At 38.0% G+C, this 20,184-nt stretch overlaps 1 protein-coding gene across 3 annotated transcripts in view; it reads right to left on the bottom strand.

The window, feature by feature from the left end:
• Nucleotides 1-20,184, bottom strand: part of prkn (parkin RBR E3 ubiquitin protein ligase) — a 199,078-nt gene that overhangs the window by 160,446 nt on the left and 18,448 nt on the right. Inside the window, exon 1 of one of the 3 annotated variants that reach the window (XM_067386803.1) lies at nt 13,133-13,158. The exons of the other annotated variants lie outside the window; for them this stretch is intronic. The gene's annotated coding sequence lies outside the window, so the exon portion shown is untranslated. Of the gene's footprint in view, nt 1-13,132; nt 13,159-20,184 lie in introns of those variants that run through there. 3 annotated transcript variants of the gene reach the window in all.

Raw genomic sequence — 20,184 nt, 5'->3', positions numbered from 1 at the left:
TTGAATTGAATTGAATTGAATATTTAAATCGGTTCATGTGAGTACAGTGTTTCAATATTAATATTATAAAGTGACAAGAATATTTTTGGTGTGCCAAAAAAACTAAATAATGACTTACATAGTGATGGCCGATTTCAAAACACTGCTTCAGAAAGATTCGGAGCACAAATAAATCAGCTTATCGAATCATGATTCGGATCGCGTGTCAAACTGCCAACGGCTGAAATCACGTGACTTTGGCGCTCCGAACAGCAAATTCGATACACTGATTTATTTGTGCTCCGAATCTTCCTGAAGCAGTGTTTTGAAATTGGTCATCACTAAATAAGTCGTTATTTTGTTTTTTTGGCACACCAAAAATATTCTCGTCGCTTTATAATATTAATATTGAACCACTGTACTCACATGAACCAATTTAAATATGTTTTTAGTACCTTTATGGATCTTGAGAGAGGAAATTTCATTGCTCCCTATGGAGGCCTCACAGAGCGATTGGATTTCAACTAAAATATCTTAATTTGTGTTCCGAAGATTAACGAAGGTGTTACGGATGTGGAACGGCATGAGGGTGAGTGATAAATGACAGAATTTTCATTTTTGGGTGAACTAACCCTTTAGAACAAGCAAAATAATCTGTCAATGGGGTAAGCAAAATAATCTTATTTCAAACCGAAAACAAGATTATTTTGCTTGTTTTAAGGAAAAATTGATCCAAAACAAAAAAAATCATAAAGCTTCAAAGCAGTGTTTTGAAATCGGCCATCACTAGATATTGTTGAAAAGTCGTTATTTTGGTTTTTTTTTTTGGCACACAAAAAGTATTCTCATTGCCTATGCAGGCCTCACTGAGCCATTGGATTTGATCAAAATATCTTAATTTGTGTTACAAAAATGAACAAAGGTATTACGGTGTAGAACAGCATGAGGGTGAGTAATTAATGACATAATTTTCATTTTTGGGTGAACTAACCCTTTAATTACAATTTTGGAATCCCAGATTTTCTAATTTCTTTATTCAAATAACATCATGCAATCACTCTTCAATCAAAGAAGCAACAAAATTCAGATGACTTGCACTCAACTGAATCAGCCAGGCCAATGTAATCATAGCTGCTGAGGCAAGTTTTAAACAGGCATCCAGGTGATCATCAGTTCAGGTTGAGCGGTATTTGGATTCAGTTATCTTCATGTGGGAAAATGCTGTCTCACACAAGTATGTTAAGCCAAACAAGGCTGTCATGGTTCAGTGCACATCTTCTGATGTTGGGATATTTTCTCTCATCGAAGTTCCAAAAATGTCCAGCAGAAGCTCTGCCTTCATCTGAATGTCAGACTGCAGCAATAAATTTTCATCCTCCAGGGCAGATGCATTCATTTGGAAAGCTGATGCAATGTTTGACGTTTGTGTACAGTTGCTGGAAAATGTGGAGTTCTGGTCATAAAACTGAATCTGATCTGAACTAAGTCGCAAAAATAGACAAATGAGGTCTGCTAAAACAAATAACTTCAGATTATATGTTTGCATGAGTATTGTGACAAATCTGCTTAAATAACTCCTAGAGATTCACATCTACTCATCACAGGCTGCAAATATTCTCACTGCAAAGTGGAAAAACTGGTTAACTGGGTGGAAATCAAAACCATACCTTGACCTTGGTGTTCTTGGTCCCAACAAGCTAAATGCAACCAACAAGAACATTAACCCCCAGTTTTGCAGCTCCCATTACGTCTGCTATCTGAGACCTCGTGTCTTGGTTTCACTGGACCATGACAGTGGAAATTGCTGGAACCATCTAAAATAAATTTGTGTTAAGAGTAAACCGAGCACAGGGTGAAGTGAAAAAAAAAAAAAAAAAAAATGGAGAGATTGAGAGAGATGCATACAAAATGTGTCTACCTGAACACTCTAATGTGCAGGTAAGGGAGAGTCTTATTGAATCTTACAGAAACTGTTCCTGCGATTTTAAAAGGATCTCTCTGAAAATTGAATCTTTAAAATGTTTGGCTTCAGCTCTGTGAGTGCACTTATTTACAGAACATGATAAAGCCTCAATTCATTCCGGTTTACGGCAAAATGTCATCCTTACATATGAAAGAAAAAGGCCAATGTGCTCAAACAAGACCCGAAAATGCCAAAGCAGAAGATTGTAATTTTCATTTGATTTACAAAAATTGTAGGCTTTCTGCCTGTGCTCTACAACAACTGCCAAATTTCAGCATGAAGTGAAAACTACCACAGTAGTTACATCATGACCTTGAAAGTCCCAACTTTAAGGCCAGTTCACATCAAGAGCGATAACTATAACAATAACTATAAACTTTTAATAATCATTATAATTGTAAGAGAATAGAGAAGGACACACCACAACTATAAAGATAACGACACAGAGGAACAATATCGTTGGAATCACTTTCAGAACTGATGAACACTAAACTCATTGACAGCCAATTAGAATCCGCCCGACTTTAAAGAGCTACAAGATTTAAGGCAGCAGACAACATAACTACAGCACGTGTCTATAATAAACAGAACTTTATCGTCCATTGGTGTGGATGCTAGCTATCATTCTTGGTGTGAACTGGTCTTTAGAGCGGTGGTTCTCAACCTTTTTGACGGCAAAGCCCTTCTTTGTCTTGAGACAATAATCAAAGGCCCTCCAATATAAGCTGATATTTACCTCTGGTGCATATGTTGTAATAAACAGGGATGGATTAATGCATGGGCTTACCGGGCACGTGTCCAGTAAACTAGACCAGAGGGGGACCCAGACAAGATGTGGGGGGCACCGCACCACTAAAACCATAAGAAACGAGAAATCGGAGAGCCGCGCTACTTCTCCACCTATCCCCCACAACAAATTGCCACGCCGAAGGGCCTTTAGATGGATTAAGACCGTGTCATAATCCATCCCTGGTAATAAAACAAATAAACTCAAAAGTATGATGTCAGTTTTATGTTGTACATCTTTATTTTTTAATGATTTTAATTAAGATTATGTTAATATAACTAAGTTTAAATAATTTTAAGACTTAATAGGGTTGTGCACATACGCCGAACACATCCATTAGAGCCCATTGTCAATGAAGCCTACTTTGAATGGCTTTTGCACTCAACTGTGTGCTAGACGGAGTAGAATGTGGAAAATGAACTATGCTCGAATCTTAAAGGGATAGTTCACCCAAAAATTACAATTATCCCATGATTTACTTACCCTCAAGCCATCCTAGATGTATACACCGTGTTCCAGATTATTATGCAAGTGACATATCAGTAAGATTTCAGTAGAATAAACATTCAGATTTTAGTTTTTCTAAGAAAATGTTTGATTGTTTATTTATCCATGTCTTTTTAGATAACTGGCATCAATCTCTGACAAAATAATTTGCCAGATCTATGGAAACCCTACTTAGAGGTTGTTCCACATTATTAAGCAAGTCACAGTTCTCATGACATATGGAGAGGAAGAAAGATCTTTCTGAAGATGAAAAGCATGAAATGGTCCAAAGTTGTGCAAAAGGCATGAAAACAACTAATATTTTGTGAAAACTGAATGGAGATTATCAAATTATCATAAGATTTGTGAGTGATTCAGAGCACAGCAGAACTCGGTCAGATAGAGGCTTATTAATGAAAGTTCCTGTCAAAAAAAATTAATTGTATTAAAAGGGCAGCTATAAAAAAGCCAGTGTTGAGCAGCAAACAGGTATTTGAAGCTGCTGGTGTCTCTGGAGCTCTCCATGCAGGCTGGCAGTTGTGCGTAAAGATGCATTTTAGACACCACTAACCAAACCTCACAGAGAGAAACATTTACAGTGGGTGTAGAAATACATTTTCAAACAGTTTTATTGCTGTGGTGTTTTTTTTTGCAGCATGGGATAGTGCATAGTGCATTGTATTTCAGAAGGCACTATCCTCCTTTTTAAATCATAGCTGAAAATGGCCAGTTATGAACTTCACATATCTTGCAAAAGTAATTTTAATACCCTCAGAGACCCTAAAGGGACCTTCCATCTCACTTCCCAATTTTCCAGCCCAAATCATCACCCACCAGCTCCTTGCTGACGTCGCAGTCTTGTTGGAACGTGGTGGCCATTCACCAACCATCCAGAAATCCATCCATTTAGACCATCCACTGTAGTACAAAATAAGTCAGTGAATAAAACTATTTAAAAAATGAGTCTTCATGTATTTCTAAACCCACTGTAAATGTTTCTCTTTGTGAGGTTTGGTTAGTGGTGTCTAAAATGCATCTTTACGTACAACTGCCAGCCAGCATGGAGAGCTTCTTAAGACTCCAGAGAGAACAGCAGCTTCAAATACCTGTTTACTGCTCAACACTGGCTTTTTTATAGCTGCCCTTTTAATACAATTAATTTTTTTGACAGGAACTTTCATTAATAAGCCTCTATCTGACCGAGTTCTGCTGTGCTCTGAATCACTCACAAATCTTATGATAATTTGATAATCTATTCAGTTTTCACACAATATTAGTTGTTTTCATGCCTTTTGCACAACATTGCACCATTTCATGCTTTTCGTCTTCAGAAAGATCTTTCTTCCTCCTCATATTGCATGAAAACTGTGTCTTGCTTAATAATGTGGAACATTAATGTGGAAGCACAGAAGCGCAGAAGATAGAGCTAAACAAAACTCTGGCCACAAATTAGAAGTCTAAAATGAGATCGGAGGATTTCGATATATGAGAAGAGGAGCCTGAGTTTGTTGCACAGCCATATTTGTTTAAATCCCAAGAGGTGTCGGACTTGACCCTCTTCTAGTCTGACTCAACCTACTGAGGTCTTGACCTGGACTTGGATTTAAATTAATTGCATGTTACCTTTTACATCATATTTTGTGGTTCCCCTGGGGTACTAAAGCACATTTATACCAACAAGAACCTATGCTTCTAACCACAGGTCGAGAGCTAAAGGTCCAACCACGTAATTTAGCAATGCTGTTTGCAAATGTTTGTTGGAACTATGCTTTCAGGAAACACTGAATCATTGAATTATGTTAATAACAACGGAACTTTGCTTTTAGGAAAAGCACCGCTGTTTGACTTTCTACTGTGAAAAACAAATAGTATTACGAAAAAAAAAAAAAAAAAAATATATATATATATATATATATATATATATATATATATATATATATATATTTTTTTTTTTTTTTTTTTTTGTCTGTATATTGAAAGTCAGTGAAATCCAATGTTGTTTTGAACCATGTTTATCATGTTTACATCAAGTCATACAGGCTTGGAAAGAAATAAAGGTGACACAGGGCTCAACCTGGACTTGGATTTGAATGAGCTGGTCTCTACTACAACACTGGATATGGGCTTCTTATGTGGTTAGGTTAGGGATGGAGTTTGGCCTATAATTGTTTTCATGGAATGTTGTTCCAGGACCAACAAAGGCTACTGAACCAGGAACAGGCACTCAGGACTATATCACTTCAGTAGCCCCTCACTGCAGAACACACGAGATCCAGGGGGCGGAGACAGGTAGGTTTATGGCTATGCAAAGTGGGAGGAGTTGGATCTAGATCTAGACCCCGCCCCCCATCTCAATCACTTGGCCAAACAATGGTTTATGCTAGCATGGCATGTCCACCTGCTCACATTATCATGAAAACAAGAAAGACCACCCCATTTGATAGTGGAGTAACATGAATTTGAATGAAACTGTATTTTCCTCAAAGCATGTCTGATTATCTGTGTATGTGGCCACAACATATATAAGCAAATCTACAAGCAACCTCTGGTAGCAAGCGCATTCCCTGAATGACTAAAGAAAATGACTTTACTTAGCAGCTCAGGAAGAAGAAAATCTACCTGCCAGCAATCTTATAATGAAATGTGTTATTTACAGATAACATGCCGAGACTGTAATTCCGAGAAAGCAGAGAGAATAAAAGAGTGCAAGATAGACGAGGCAGAGCACTGTCAATCAAAAGAGAGGCGACCAGGGTTTCATGACCAGCCAATGATTTGTGTCCGCCTGGAGTGGCAGACGGCCAGATCAATCTAGGCCGCACACAGGCAGTAATATGAAGACAGATTGGCTTAATTCTGTACTGCAGCTTCTGAGAGAAATAGAGTCTGGGGACTCTTTAGTGCTGGAGCCAGACAGAGCGAAGGAGGAGAAGGAAGGAGACAGAAAGGAGGCAGGGTCAGAAGAATGTTTTACAGAGAGAAAGATGTAAATGTGAAACCCAAGAGGATGGGGAAGACGTGGAAGTTTGGACAGAGATGGCTCCTTATGTTCTAGGGATAAGTCAGCAGGGTCAACTAGTCGATTATGCATCCGACACCTTAATCTCAAGGATGTGTATAATACATTAAAGGAATAGTTCACCCAAAAACGAAAATTCTGTCATTTACTCACTCTCATGTACTTCCAAACCCCAATGACTTTTGTTCATCTTCAAAACACAAATGAAGACATTTTTAAAGAAATCTGCCCAAGCAATCAAAACTTTGACACCATAAAAGCACATTAACTATGGTAAATAAATGCATTCCTGTTGTACACAAGAACAAAGCTCTTAAAAGAACTTTGAGTACTTTTTGAGTAATGTTGCCCAGTGATGTTGCTTGGGAACTTTCCCATTGAGAATTTGCAACAAATTTCTATCTGTATACTTTAGATTGAAATTTGTTGCAAATTCTCAATGGGAAAGTTCCCAAGCAACATTGCCCAGCAACATTGCTCAAAATGTTACCCTGTGTATCATCACCTGTTTTTTGCAGAAGCACAAACGTGTGTGAAATGAAAGAACAAACCTCCTTGGTTCTTGCACGTTTGGTTGAGCAATGCTTTTATATGAATAATTGGCTAAATTAAATAATATAAACAAATGTGATGCTTCAGAACACTGCTCGATTCATATGAATTACTTTTATGGTGTCTTTCTGAACTTTTTGAAGCGTCAAAGTTAGGATAGAATGGACTTTCACTAAAGGTTCCGAAATCTCTCAGGTTTCATTAAAGATATCTTAATTTGCGTTTCAAAGACGAACATAAGTCTTATCGTCAAAGAGGAAAAGAACTCTTATTTTGGGTGAACTAACTCTTTAAGGTGATGATACACGGGGCAACTTTTTGAGCAATGTTGCCAAGCGATGTTGCTCGGCTTTCCTATTGAGAATGGAAAACAAATTTCGAGTAAAGTATCCAGATAGAAATTTGTTGCCCATTCTCAATAGGAAAGTGCCCAAGCAGCATTGCTCAGTGACATTGCACGACAACATTTCTCAAAATGTCCCATGTATCATCACCTTAAGACAGCTATCCTCAACTGCAGACACTCCGGCTGGTGCAGAAAGCCCAACATTCAGTTCTAGACACTGTTTATTAGTCAATCAGAAAATCATAACAAAATTGTTTCATGGCAAAGCTTCTTGGCTGAAGGCCATTTTAACTTTTAATATTCTTTTAGTAGTGGTGTATTAAAAAGAGGATAAATTAAGAAGCAAAACATCTTGAACATGGTTTTAGCATGCTGAGAGAAAGATGAACGGTTCAGTTTGTAACAGTCCCCCAGTGCTGTCAGCACAGTAAAACCCTTTTATATGTTGCATATTTAAATTCATTCACTTTAAAGCTCAGATGCCACAGCAATGAATGCACTGCTTTTGTAACAGATCCACCATCTTCAACAGTAAACGTCAGGACACTAACTGTTAGACTTTAAAATTATACCTTAATTAAGAAAAAGTGTCATTACAAGTATAAAGTGAGAAGAAAATATTATTAAGTAGTTTAGCAAAATATTTAGAAGGGAAAAAAATGACGAAACCGTTAATATTTGGTCATTTGGTCACATAAAAGTCATGTGGTGCAACCAACATGCAGTAATACACAGCGAATTAAAAAAAAAGAAAAAAAAACATAAATGGGACATGTAGACCCACATGACTGTGTGTCAAGGTAAATAAGTCTCTTTATAACTTGACAAAGTTAGTTCAGGTTGTAAAATGTCATGTAGTTTGACTTCCCAAAACCTTTCAAATTAAAATTCCCTGATAATTTACTCACCCCCATGTCATCCAAGATGTTCATGTCTTTCTTTCTTCAGTCGAAAAGAAATGAAGGTTTTTGATGAAAACATTCCAGGATTTTTCTCCATATAGTGGACTTCAATGGCTTCCAAACGGTTGAAGGTCAAAGTTACAGTTTACAGTGATCCCAGACGAGGAATAAGGGTTTTATCTAGAGAAACCATCGCTCATTTTCTAAAAAAAATAAAATAAAATTTTATATGTTTTAACAATAAATGCTCATCTTGAACTAGCTCTCTTCTTCTTCTCTATTTGAATTCCAGCAGTGTAGACGCTGCTAAGTGTATTACTGCCCTCCACAGGTCAAAGTTTGAACTAAATTGTCATATACAATATTCTAGTGCAAGTATATAACAATTAGTTCAAACTTTAACCTGTGGAGGGCAGTAATACACTTAGCAGTGTCTACACTGCTGGAATTCTAATAGAGAAGAAGAAGAAGAGAGCTAGTTCAAGATGAGCATTTATTGTTAAAACGTATATTATTATTTTTTTATTTTTTAGAAAATGAGTGATGGTTTCTCTAGATAAGACCATTTTTCCTCGTCTGGGATCGCGTAGAATGCTTTGAAGCTGCACTGAAACTAATTTTGACCTTCAACTGTTTAGTGCCCACTGAAGTCCACTATATGGAGAAAAATCCTGGAATGTTTTCATCAAAATCCTTAATTTCTTTTCGACTGAAGAAAGAAAGACATGAACATCTTGGATGACATGGGGGTGAGTAAATTATCAGGGAATTTTAATTTGAAAGTGAACTAATCCTTTAATATATATGCTCCATCCAGGTTTTATTTTTTTATACATACAAGAATGTGTGCTGTGTGTACACTACACCCTCTAAGAAACACAATTGATTGGGGTCTGATGGACCCTAATTAACAAGGCTTCCTTAAAACGGACTAATTGACTCCTTGATTGACTAACCCACTGCCAAGTCGATTTTGAAAAAATTACGTTTTGCACATCCCTATATTATGTTCATGGAAAAAGAATGTGATTACTGAAAAAACACCTTTGGAACATCGGCTGACATTGCAGGCCACTTTCCCTGGGCTCGGGTCGGTCTACTTGCCATTGATTAGCAATAAAGTACCGCTACAGCGCTGACAAAAGCACCATAAAATACTGCCAACTCCATTGCCTTTAATTTCCCCTTCCATAACAATAAAGAAGATTGATTCTTCCATTCCAGAACTCCGTTTGAGCAATTAAGAGAACAAATACTACTGTAAGGCTTTTTCATTCCCCGCCTCTTGACTTTTAGTGATATGACTGGAAGGACAAAAATAGACAGCATTGTTTGGGCCACAACTCAGTGGTCGTGATACAGAACTACCTATAGTGCTATCTATCCATCCAAATGGAAGGCAAGTGGGGGGTGGAGGACAAATAGGGAAAGTGAGAGAGTACAGGAGCAAACGACGAGAGGCCCGCGGTACTGTCTAGAGGAGAGTTATCCGCAGACCAATGGCCAAATTGATTCCGTCGAGCACTGTTCATCAGGCGCACAGTAACACTAGGAAATATTCCCTCCTCCATCCGTCCTCGCCTATTAGCACGGTGGACGAGTAATTTTTCTCTGGAAATAGCTAATGGAAACATGCAGTAAATCACTACTTAAAGGTGCATAAAAATGTACAGCTTAAAATCAGCTATAATAAAATGAAATATATATATATTAAGGGAAAGTGTTTGGGAAACAATTGATCATTTAATTGCAAAATACAATTAGTTAATTATTATTATAGTTGTTGTTAAAGTTATCTGTTTTAACCCGAAATTAAAGAGATAGTTCACCCAAAAATGAAAATTTCATGTTTATCTGCTTCCCCCCAGGGCATCCAAGATGTAGTTTCTTCAGTAGAACACAAATCATGATTTTTAACATCGATCGGTTTGTGTGAGAAACCGAACAGTATTTATATCATTTTTTACCTCTAATACACCACTATGTCCAACTGCCCTGCACATCCGGTTAGTGAGATCTGAACGCACTCTGACAACGGAAGTGATGTCGCACACTCATTGAAGCAAAGCGCGAGAGATCACTTCCGGTATCAGAACACGTTTCTTGACCTCACCAACCGGATGCTGAGCGCAGTTGGACATGGTGTATTAGAGGCAAAAAAATTATTTAAACCGATCGTTTCGTGTCTTAGGACATCAGTGTGTCGTCATGAGCCGCAGGGTTTAATTTGGATTTGTCTGTGCATGTTTTTTTGACTCTTATAGATGGTGTTACCGTTTCAATGCATTATTTGACTGACAGACGGCGACGGTTGGAGTTAAAATTCATCATTTGTGTTCTACTGAAGAAACAAAGTCACCTACATCTTGGATGCGCTGGGGGTAAGCAGATAAACATCAAATTTTCATTTTTGGGTGAACTATCCCCTTAAGTGGTGTTAGTTTAATTTTTTACCAACGTCGCAAGACATTCCAGCACCAGAGAAAAAATCAGCTGGTAAAATAGTATGTCTATTTCCTGCTGCTGGAATTCGATGGTTGAGATGACTGCAGAGACGGATTGAGATTGTGAGAAGGACCTATAGCTACTCCATTATTTTCAGAGAAAAGGACGATAATGTAATAGTCAAGTGCAATATTGCCATCTGTGTGCGGCACTGAGGGAACTTTCAGCACTTGTAAAAACATGCTAACACTAAGATAACCGAGAGAGCTTTAGGTTCAGAGAAGAGAAAGAATGCGCTGGACAAGAGTGCGGACAAGACAAACAACAGATGAAGAAATACAGTGAGCCGTGAGTTTGTTTGCGCATCTATAATCTCACGCATGCCTAATGTATGACTCCTGTATGTCAATGTAATAACTTCTTTAACTTCATTACAATCATCATCAATTAAAAAGTTATTAGCAACACTTGTTTTCTTTATCCAACTGAGAGTATGTTTACACTTACACAACGATATGCTTAAAAATGAGACGTTTTTCCTTGGAGATTTCCGTGTACAGACAACACCAATGTCAAAACAATCCCCATCCGTAAGAATCCGTGAAAATGACTAATAACACTGTATTCTGCTGGCAGGCCATTAGATGGCAATGAAACGCTATAGACTGAATATGTAATGCGTATGTGCATGACGTCATCGTTTTCACAGAGTCGCGTTTTTGTTGTTTACACTGAAAAGTTTTCATTTTCAGACCACCAAAACACAGTTTTTTATTTGAAAATGGTGTCATGTAAACAGCCCCTGAAAGATGTAGTTTGCGTATACCACGTAACTGATGCGGTTGGGTGTTTTGAGCCGCCGTCTGTATTTCACAAAGAGCGATGAGAAACGGCATGGACTGTTCTGAAACAATCGTAGAATACTCAGAGAGGTGGTGTTTGTTAATATTTAATTTAACATATTAATAATACAATCAATTAATTATACTAATATACTTAAATTAATTTTAAGCTATCTCAAAAGTTTTAAGTTATCTCCAAGCCCCCCTGGAGGATCACTGGCTTACACAGTCATTATGCTATACCACATCACCTCCACTGGATTAATAATGAGCAGCAATAAACTATATTTTAGTTTTTTTATGCCGTCATGCTTCTGTGGTTATTTTGGTGAAAGTAACTCAAAAGTAACGCAAAAGTTCTGTAACACTTTACAATTCAGAGACAGTTATATTATAACATAACTAATTACTTTCAAATGAAAGTAATAAGTAATGCATAATGTATTACATTTTAGAAGTAACTTGCCCAAGTCTGGTTACCACATGGCACAAGCTGATTGGCCTGATCAGCTGATTGCTTGCTCAACATTTAAATAGCCTGGTTCAGTGTTTGCTGTAGGCTATCAGAGTTACTCTGAAACCCTCCACATCCCCAGCTCCACCTGCCAATCTTCTATGGGATTAAGGTATGTGTATTTATACAGCAGCAGCAGCATGTTGGGAAAATTTCCTTTTAAAATGAATGCGTTAGACTATTGGGTAACACTTTATTTTAGGGTCTTTTAACTAGTTGCTCATTAGCAAGCATATTAATAGAATATTGGCTATTTAATAGTACTTATTATGCACATATCAATGCCTTATTCTGCATGACCTTATTCTACATTCTTAATCCTACCCAATACCTAAACTTAACAAGTACCTTACTATTAATAAGCAGTAAATTAGGAGTTTATTGAGGGAAAAGTCATAGTTAATAGTTTATATGTGTTACTTATTATAAAGTGTTACTGAATATTTCATTAGTCCCTAAAAAAGTAACTAATTGAGTTAGTTTTTATGGAAAGTAATGCATCGTGTTATTTTTTCTCACACGGGCTGGGCTTGCTTGCTTGTTTTTTTAATAACAACAACAAAAAAAGTTCTATTTTTGGCAAATGTAAAGGCCTTTTCACACCAAAAGTGAAATGAATATGGCTCAGGCTGAAAGAAATACAAATTCAGGCCTGTACAGTAGAGGGCGCAACTCAAACCTTTCAGCTGTGCTCCCATTCTGGATCGCAGAATGGGAATTGGTTAAAAAAGTGATATTATGTGTGTTATTTAACATTATTGCAGGTTTGCATAATATTCCGAATATGCATATCGCTCAACATATGGACAGGAGAGCTGTCAGTCTATAAATGGAGAAAAAAAGTAACTTGTGTTACTTATTTGAAAAAGTAACTCAGAAATGTTATTGTAAATGTAAACGTAATGTGTTACTTTACTAGTTACTTAATAAAGTAATCTGATTACATAACTTGGGTTACCTGTAATGAGTTACCCCCAATTGAGAAGCAGCGTGTCCATGTATCTAGCAGTAGCCAGTCCATACTTGCTCTGCAGAAGCAGCAGTAATAATCAACAGCAGCAGCAGCAGCAGATCTCCACCAAGATTAAATATATTAACATTGTACATATTCTACAACATGCTAAAACTATACAGAGAGTTATTATGACTGAGCTATAACTATAATGTTTTAATAACACACCACAGCTTTAATGATAATGACACACTGGAACGATATAGTTGACTTTAAAGAGCTTGAGCATTTATTGTGGCAGGCTTATAATATAACATTATTGGATGTTGGTGTGGATGTTTGAACCTGCACTGGCGAATCACGTATGAATCCCCTTGAAAAAGTTGTTTGGAGAAGAGGTTTTTAAACTGGAGTTCACAGAACCCCAGGGAGCTGTAAGGTGCTGCTATATTTCAGAAATAAAGAAATAAAAAACAAAATAAAAGTTTTAAAAGAAAACATTTACCAAGTTACTATTTCATTCTGCTTTCTAAAGACTGGTTGGAAACCATGAGATATACTGTGAAATTGTATTCTATTGACAGCCATATATTTTAATAGTAAAAATAAAAGTCCATATACTGTAATTTTATTGAATTGAATATATTTTTCTGAATATATTTTTCCACAGAGCCCCCACGGGGGTTCACAGGCCCCAGTTTGAAAACGGTTCAGACTTAGAAGTACCATGTGCGTGGTGAAACGTGGGAGAAATGGAACTTGGGTTCATACCAACCCATTGAAGCAAGTGTGAAAAAAGCCTCAAAGTCTAAAATGATGTCACAGGCCATTCAGCTGAGATCTGTGTCCCTGGCTGGTCCCTCAAATCAGATTATGAACATCCCTGATTCGCCTTGACATCTACTGACATCATCTCTGTGAGGATAAATTCATATACTGCTGTTGGAGGCAATAAACTGACAGGCCGACCAAATGGTGTTGATGATTTTGGACACAAGAGCGTGACTGTCTGTCTGTCATGGCCCATCACTGAGGCACAAGTTGAGCAGAAAGGCACATCATTAACAATGGTAATTAGGTAGTGAGACTCGACCTGTGCCTGTGGCACCGGGGCCAGCACACCTGAGGGCCACAGATAGATGCTGATTTCAGCCCACCAGCCACTTATAAACCAGCTGATAAATGCAAAACGATAAAGCACTTAAAACAAAAAGAATGAGACAACGTAAAAAAGGAAAAGCTGGGATGAAATTGAAAAATGCTAGATCAAGAGCTCAACATGAAAAATGTATTGTTTGTTTAGCATTAAGCTGCAGTCTCTTTAAAGTAAGTGTTCTGTTTGCCTGAATCCAAGCGGTCCAAGAGGTAAAAGCACTGCACAAGTGCTCTTATAAACAACCAGCCTCATAAAATAAAAATCCAATAAAAACATCAACAAAGTCTACTAAAATTTAAGGCAGGTTCTTCAGCATCCATCCATCCATCCATCAAAGGTTTGGAGTCGGTAAGATATTTTATGATGTTATTTCTTATGTTGCTGCATTTGATTCAAATATAGTACAACAGTACTATTGTAAAATATTTTACAATATAAATGACTGTTATATTTCTATACATTTATTTATATCATAAAAAATTTAATAATGTATTCCTGTGATGCAAAGCTGAATTTTCAGCATCATTACTCCAGTCTTCAGTGTCACATGATCCCAAGGCATTATATTCTGATTCTTATTATTATTCATTTTAAAAACAGTTGTGCTGCTAAACATTTTTGATAAACAGAAAGTTCAAAAGAACAGTATTTGCAATAGAAATCTTTTGTGACATTATAAATATGTGTTTACTGTCACTTTTGATCCATTTAAAGGGGTGGTTGATTATGATTTGACTTTTTTAACTTTAGTTAGTGTGTAATGTTGCTGTTTGAGCATAAACAACATCTGCAAAGTTATAACGCTCAAAGTTCAATGCGAAGGGAGAAGCACATTGTAGAGACTACAATGAGCTTCTTCCCAGGTTGGTGACATCACTAACTCCAACATTTACATAAACATTTACATAAACAAACAACAAAAGGGGCGAGGCCATGTTGGGCTGCTTTAAAGAGGAGGAAGTTGTTGTTGTTGTTTTCATGCCGCCATTTTACGCCAGACTGCTTCACAAACGTCAAGAGTCAAAAGTCAATTCAACAATGGATTTGCACAAAAGATTAACATGACGGCACATGCTAACTCCACAGCAACTACATAAATTTATCCACTAACCATTCAGAAATGTCCAGTTTCATTCTAAAAGTTGTAACTTCTTCCTGAGTCTCTCCATCAGTGTCGACTCCAGTCTGAACAATGTAAGGCTTAACACCGTTACTGACAATCCTCATTTTGGCTGCGTCAGATTCTCCAGCTTGGTTGTTGTTGAGCTGTTAAAGCTCCGCCCTCTTCTGGAAAGGGGGCCGGGAGCAGCAGCTCATTTGCATTTAAAGGGACACACACAAAAACTCAAATTTGATAAGCTATAATAAATTATCTGTGGGGTATTTTGAGCTGAAACTTCACAGACACATTCTGGAGACATCAGAGACTTATATTACATATTGTAAAAGGGGCATTATAGGTACCTAGAAAATCTTACTGACTCCAAACAAATTTTGTGATGTTATTTCCATCAAGAGGTACATACATTTTTGGTCAAGATGTTGTTTTGACAATGCAAGAGGTGATCACTCTGTAAAGTCTCCTCCAGAACATCCCAAAGACTTTCAATAAATTTAAGGTCTGGACTCAGAAGTGTCAATTCATGTGTGAAAATGATTCTTCATGCTCTCTCCCAACAATTCACAATTTGAACCTGATGAATATTGGCTTTTTCATCCTGGAATATGGTCATAATGTGTCTTCCCACATGGTTAAGAAATGAAAAGCTACACACTCCATCAATTAGGGTTAAAAGAACTGTTCCCAAGCAGCAATTATTTTTTTTTTGTCTGGGCAGTTTGTGATACTGTTTTTGTTACGATGTTGGCCTATGACTAACATACATATATGCACTGCTCTTCTAATCTTTTCTGTAGTTTTTCCCATTTTGTGATTTTCCAGTGAGAAATTTTTCACCTGCGTTCTTCACATGAGGCCTGGGGCTGCTGCCGCCGCCATCTCGCATTTGCATGAGTCTGTGTAACCAATTCCAATTTCAGGCAGAATTTGTTTTCCAGACCCCATCCTCAAGTTTTAATTATAAAGTGAGGCGTTCAGAGAAGGAGCCCAGCGTGTTTCAGGTGGCTATTCACACACCGGCACAACTGAACCATGAAATTATTCGTGGGTCTAATCATTGACTAAACAATAAAACATTAATTCAGGGAAAATGGATCAAAGTGAGGTGTTCAAGAATGGGATTGGGGTCCTAAGAGCAAGAGAGGGAAAGGAAAACGCATTAGTATCTAGACCTGCAAGACTATATATACACATTTTAGGTGTTTTAGAGACTGCCCAAGAATTAAGGTTTTGTGCTTGGTAGAAAATTAAGACAGCATACTTTGCTATGTCAGTTACTCAAAACAAGCATTTCAAATGTCACAGTGGAATATGTGATTAAAAATGCATTTTTTTTTGTCACATAAATGTTTAGAGAGATAGTTCCCAGAATATTCTGTCATCATTTAGTCACCCTAATGTCATTCCAAACCTGCATGACTTCTGCAGAACATAGAGAATAGGAATTAGGGATGTACCGAAATGAAAATTCTGGTCCAAAACTTTGTTGGTGAAATTTAAAACATTTAAAAGACAATAATCTGTAACAACTTTATGTTGCATTTTTATTCAAACATACATTAAATATGTATATAAATAGATTGCCCCTTGAACTGAGGCGCTACAGCTATGTGTCACGGCATATTAAAGAGCTAAATATTTAGTGAAGTTTTGCTCACAAATCAACAGAAAACATCACAGACTAAAACATTTTAAAACTTAAGAATTAACGATTAAAATCCAGAAATTAATATTGTCAATCCAGAGCTAGTGTCTACACAGCTGACATGTTTATCTGTTGTAGCTTAACCCCGTAAGCCCTGAGGGTATTTTCAGAGTGACACACAAAAAAGTAAAGACTCGTAACTCCAAAACTATACCAAGGAGAGTCAAAAGGAAAGTTTGAAAGGAAACTTTTTAATTGTTTTAATTAAAAAAAATGAATAAATATATTTGGACATTCTCATGCTGAGAAACTGCTGATAAAGAAAAAAATTAAAGTTTTCAAGGGAAATTTTACATATATTTCATATTTGACATGCAATAACTCAGAAAGGAAATAATGTAGGACAATTCTTTTTTTGGTGATGTTCCTCTATATGTGCGCTGTATTTGGATCATTGCCATTGCCATTTGCCCCTGATGGGCATTTTTAAATGTCGAGTAACTTGTGATCGACGCATGGGATTATGTTGATCTTGAACTCATTTCACTCGGGAGCATCCACTGTAAGTAATGATGTAACATTTTCTCCAATCTATGCATGTTTCTTGAAGTTATAAGCTAAGCTAAAATGCCATGTGATAGCTAAATTTTAGTTTTAGTTAGCACCTGTGCGCCTGTGGGATTTTATGTGTCATAATTTCGTGAGCAATATTTTGTGATCGCCGTATTAGATTAAGACTAATTTTACTGATACATCATTTTGCTATTGTTCATGAGAATCTGTTGTAAATAATGATGTCCAATTTTCCACAATCGGAGCATGTTTCATGAAGTTATGAGCCAAAACGTGACATAAATGCTGCATCGGTTTATTATTTACATATGGGCTTACATCCTGGGCTTAAAGGGATAGTTCACCCAAAAATGAAAATTTGATGTTTATCTGCTTACCCCCAGTGCATCCAAGATGTAGGTGACTTTTTTAATTTAATTTTTTCAAATTATGATTTTTAACTGCAACCGCTGCCGTCTGTCAGTCAAATAATAGCAGTAGATGGGAACTTCAACTATAACAGTAAATAAAACTTGCTTAGACAAATCAAAATTAAAACCTGCGGCTCGTGACAACACATTAATGTCCTAAGACACGAAACGATCGGTTTGTGCGAGAAACCGAACATTATTTATATAATTTTTACCTCTAATACACCACTATGTCCAACTTCGTTCAGCTTCCTGTTCGTGAGGTCAAAAAACACATTGTGATGACGGAAGTGATGTCTCGCCCATATACTTCAATGAGCGCGAGACATCACTTCCGTTGTCAGAGCGCGATCAGACCTCACTAGCCGGAAGCTGAACGAAGTTGGACATATTGGTGTATTAGAGGTAAAAAATTATATAAATACTGTTCGGTTTCTCGCACAAACCGTTTCGTGTCTTAGGACATTAATGTGTCGTCACGAGCCGCAGGGTTTAATTTTGATTTGTCTATGGAAGTTTTTTCGACTCTTATTGTTCAAGTTCCCATTCACTGCTATTATTTGACTGACAGACGGCAGCGGTTGCAGTTAAAAATCATAATTTGCGTTCGACTGAAGAAAAAAAGTCATCTACATCTTGGATGCCCTGGGGGTAAGCAGATAAACATAAAATTTTCATTTTTGGGTGAACTATCCCTTTAAGGCGTTAATGAACGTTGTGTTAACATTCACTGAACACAGTCTGTTTCGCTCACTGATTTTGACCCTCTGTGGCGAGCAGGTCGGGCAAGAGCCATGAGGGAATGGCGCGAGGCCGGTGACGCCTCGAGCCTCTCACGGAGGAGCTCCAGGAGCATAAAAGGAGGAGCGACAACAGTGAAGGACGAGAGAGGACCAGGCCTGGACTTTATTTTATGTTTTATAATGTTTGTGTGGCTGGCAGACGTCCACGAGGTCTGTCGGCATTACTTTAGTTTTGTATTTGTTTATTTTGAATTAAAGTTTTGTTGAAGGTTCGCCGGTTCCCGCCTACTTCTTCCCATACTTACGAACAGTGTTACACCCTCCAAAACCATTTCGGCCCGAATCTGAAAATAGCTGTTTCGGCCGAAAAATTTTCAGTAGCCGAAATTTCAGTGCATCCCTAATAGAACTTTTAAAGAATATCCTGGTCACTCTTTTCCATGCAATTACAATATATATTATATATTGTGGCAAGCAGGACGAGGCTGAGAGCCGTGAGAACAGGGTGAGGCCGGTGGCATGACTGATGATGGCCTCGGGTTTCTCAAGGAGGAGCTCCAGGAGCATAAAAGGAGGAGAGATGACAGTGAAGCACAAGAGAGGACTAGGCCCGGACTATTTTACACTATGATTAGTCTATGTTTTGGATGCTCGAGGCGGTGGGTTGGAGTGGGCTGCCGGGGGGACGGACGAACTCGCTGCAGGCCGCCTTGGTTGTGGAGGGGCGGCTGCCATCTGTGAGGGAGCGGAGGAGTCGCCGCCTTTCACCACTGGCCGGAGCCTGCTGCCATCCGCCATGATGGGGAGGAGGAGGGAACGGGGGACTCCTGCCGGCTGCCGAACCTAGAGGAGCCGTCACAGTCCACCAGTCGGTGGAGGAGTGTTGAGAGGTCCACCGAAGGCTATCCAGTGCCGCTGCCAGGCGTCGCAGGCTGGTTCACCCAGCTGGTAGAGGACCGGATGGCAGTGCATTTGTGAGAACCAAACCAAGATTTGTTTTCTTTTCCTTTCTCGTCTCTATCGATCCTCATGCTTCCATCTCCTTTCTCTCGCCTCGTCTGTCCTTACCCCCAGGTCCTACGACCGCTGTGACTGGCCACTGTCCTTACTAAAGAGCAGTCTCGGGAGTACCCCCCAGCCTGCAAGGGGCAATTGGGGTATGTGGCGAGCAGGACGAGGTCTCAAGTTTCTCATGGAGGAGCTCGGAGAGCATAAAAGGAGGAGCGAGGACAGTGAAGGACAAGAGATGTCCAGGCCTCAACTATTTTATGTTATGTTTGTTTGTGTGTGTGGAAGTCCTCCGGTTCCCGACACTGAACAACGAACTGTGTTACATATATGTAATAAACTCTTTATAATAAACTCTTTTGTAATAAACATGAATTTAATTTCTGAATTATAATTCATTCTGATATTTTTTTGGGAGCCAAAAAGGTCAGGGTGATATTGTCCTGATTTTATAATGAAGGGAAAAAAAGCCTCCTCAAAAGAATGAAATTCTCTCTTATAAATAAATCTTCACAGTTCATTAATTTCTGAAAAACTTTGTCTCCCCAGTCAAAGTGGAAAACAATACGCACTGTATTTTGTTCACGCATAAGATTTTAAGCTGTAACCCGAGTCCTTTTTGCTGTTATTTACCGCAGACATTCAGTCACGACGCACGTATTCCATTATCTGAAAACCGCTGCAATGAATGACAGCATTCGGGACATAAACGACCTTGTAGACCCTTAAAAGTGGCCTAATG

Source organism: Chanodichthys erythropterus, chromosome 5, assembly GCF_024489055.1.
Source record: "Chanodichthys erythropterus isolate Z2021 chromosome 5, ASM2448905v1, whole genome shotgun sequence".
NCBI classification, from domain to species: domain Eukaryota; kingdom Metazoa; phylum Chordata; class Actinopteri; order Cypriniformes; family Xenocyprididae; genus Chanodichthys; species Chanodichthys erythropterus.
Note: the sequence above shows the minus strand (reverse complement) of the source record. Positions and strands in the feature narration are given on the sequence as shown.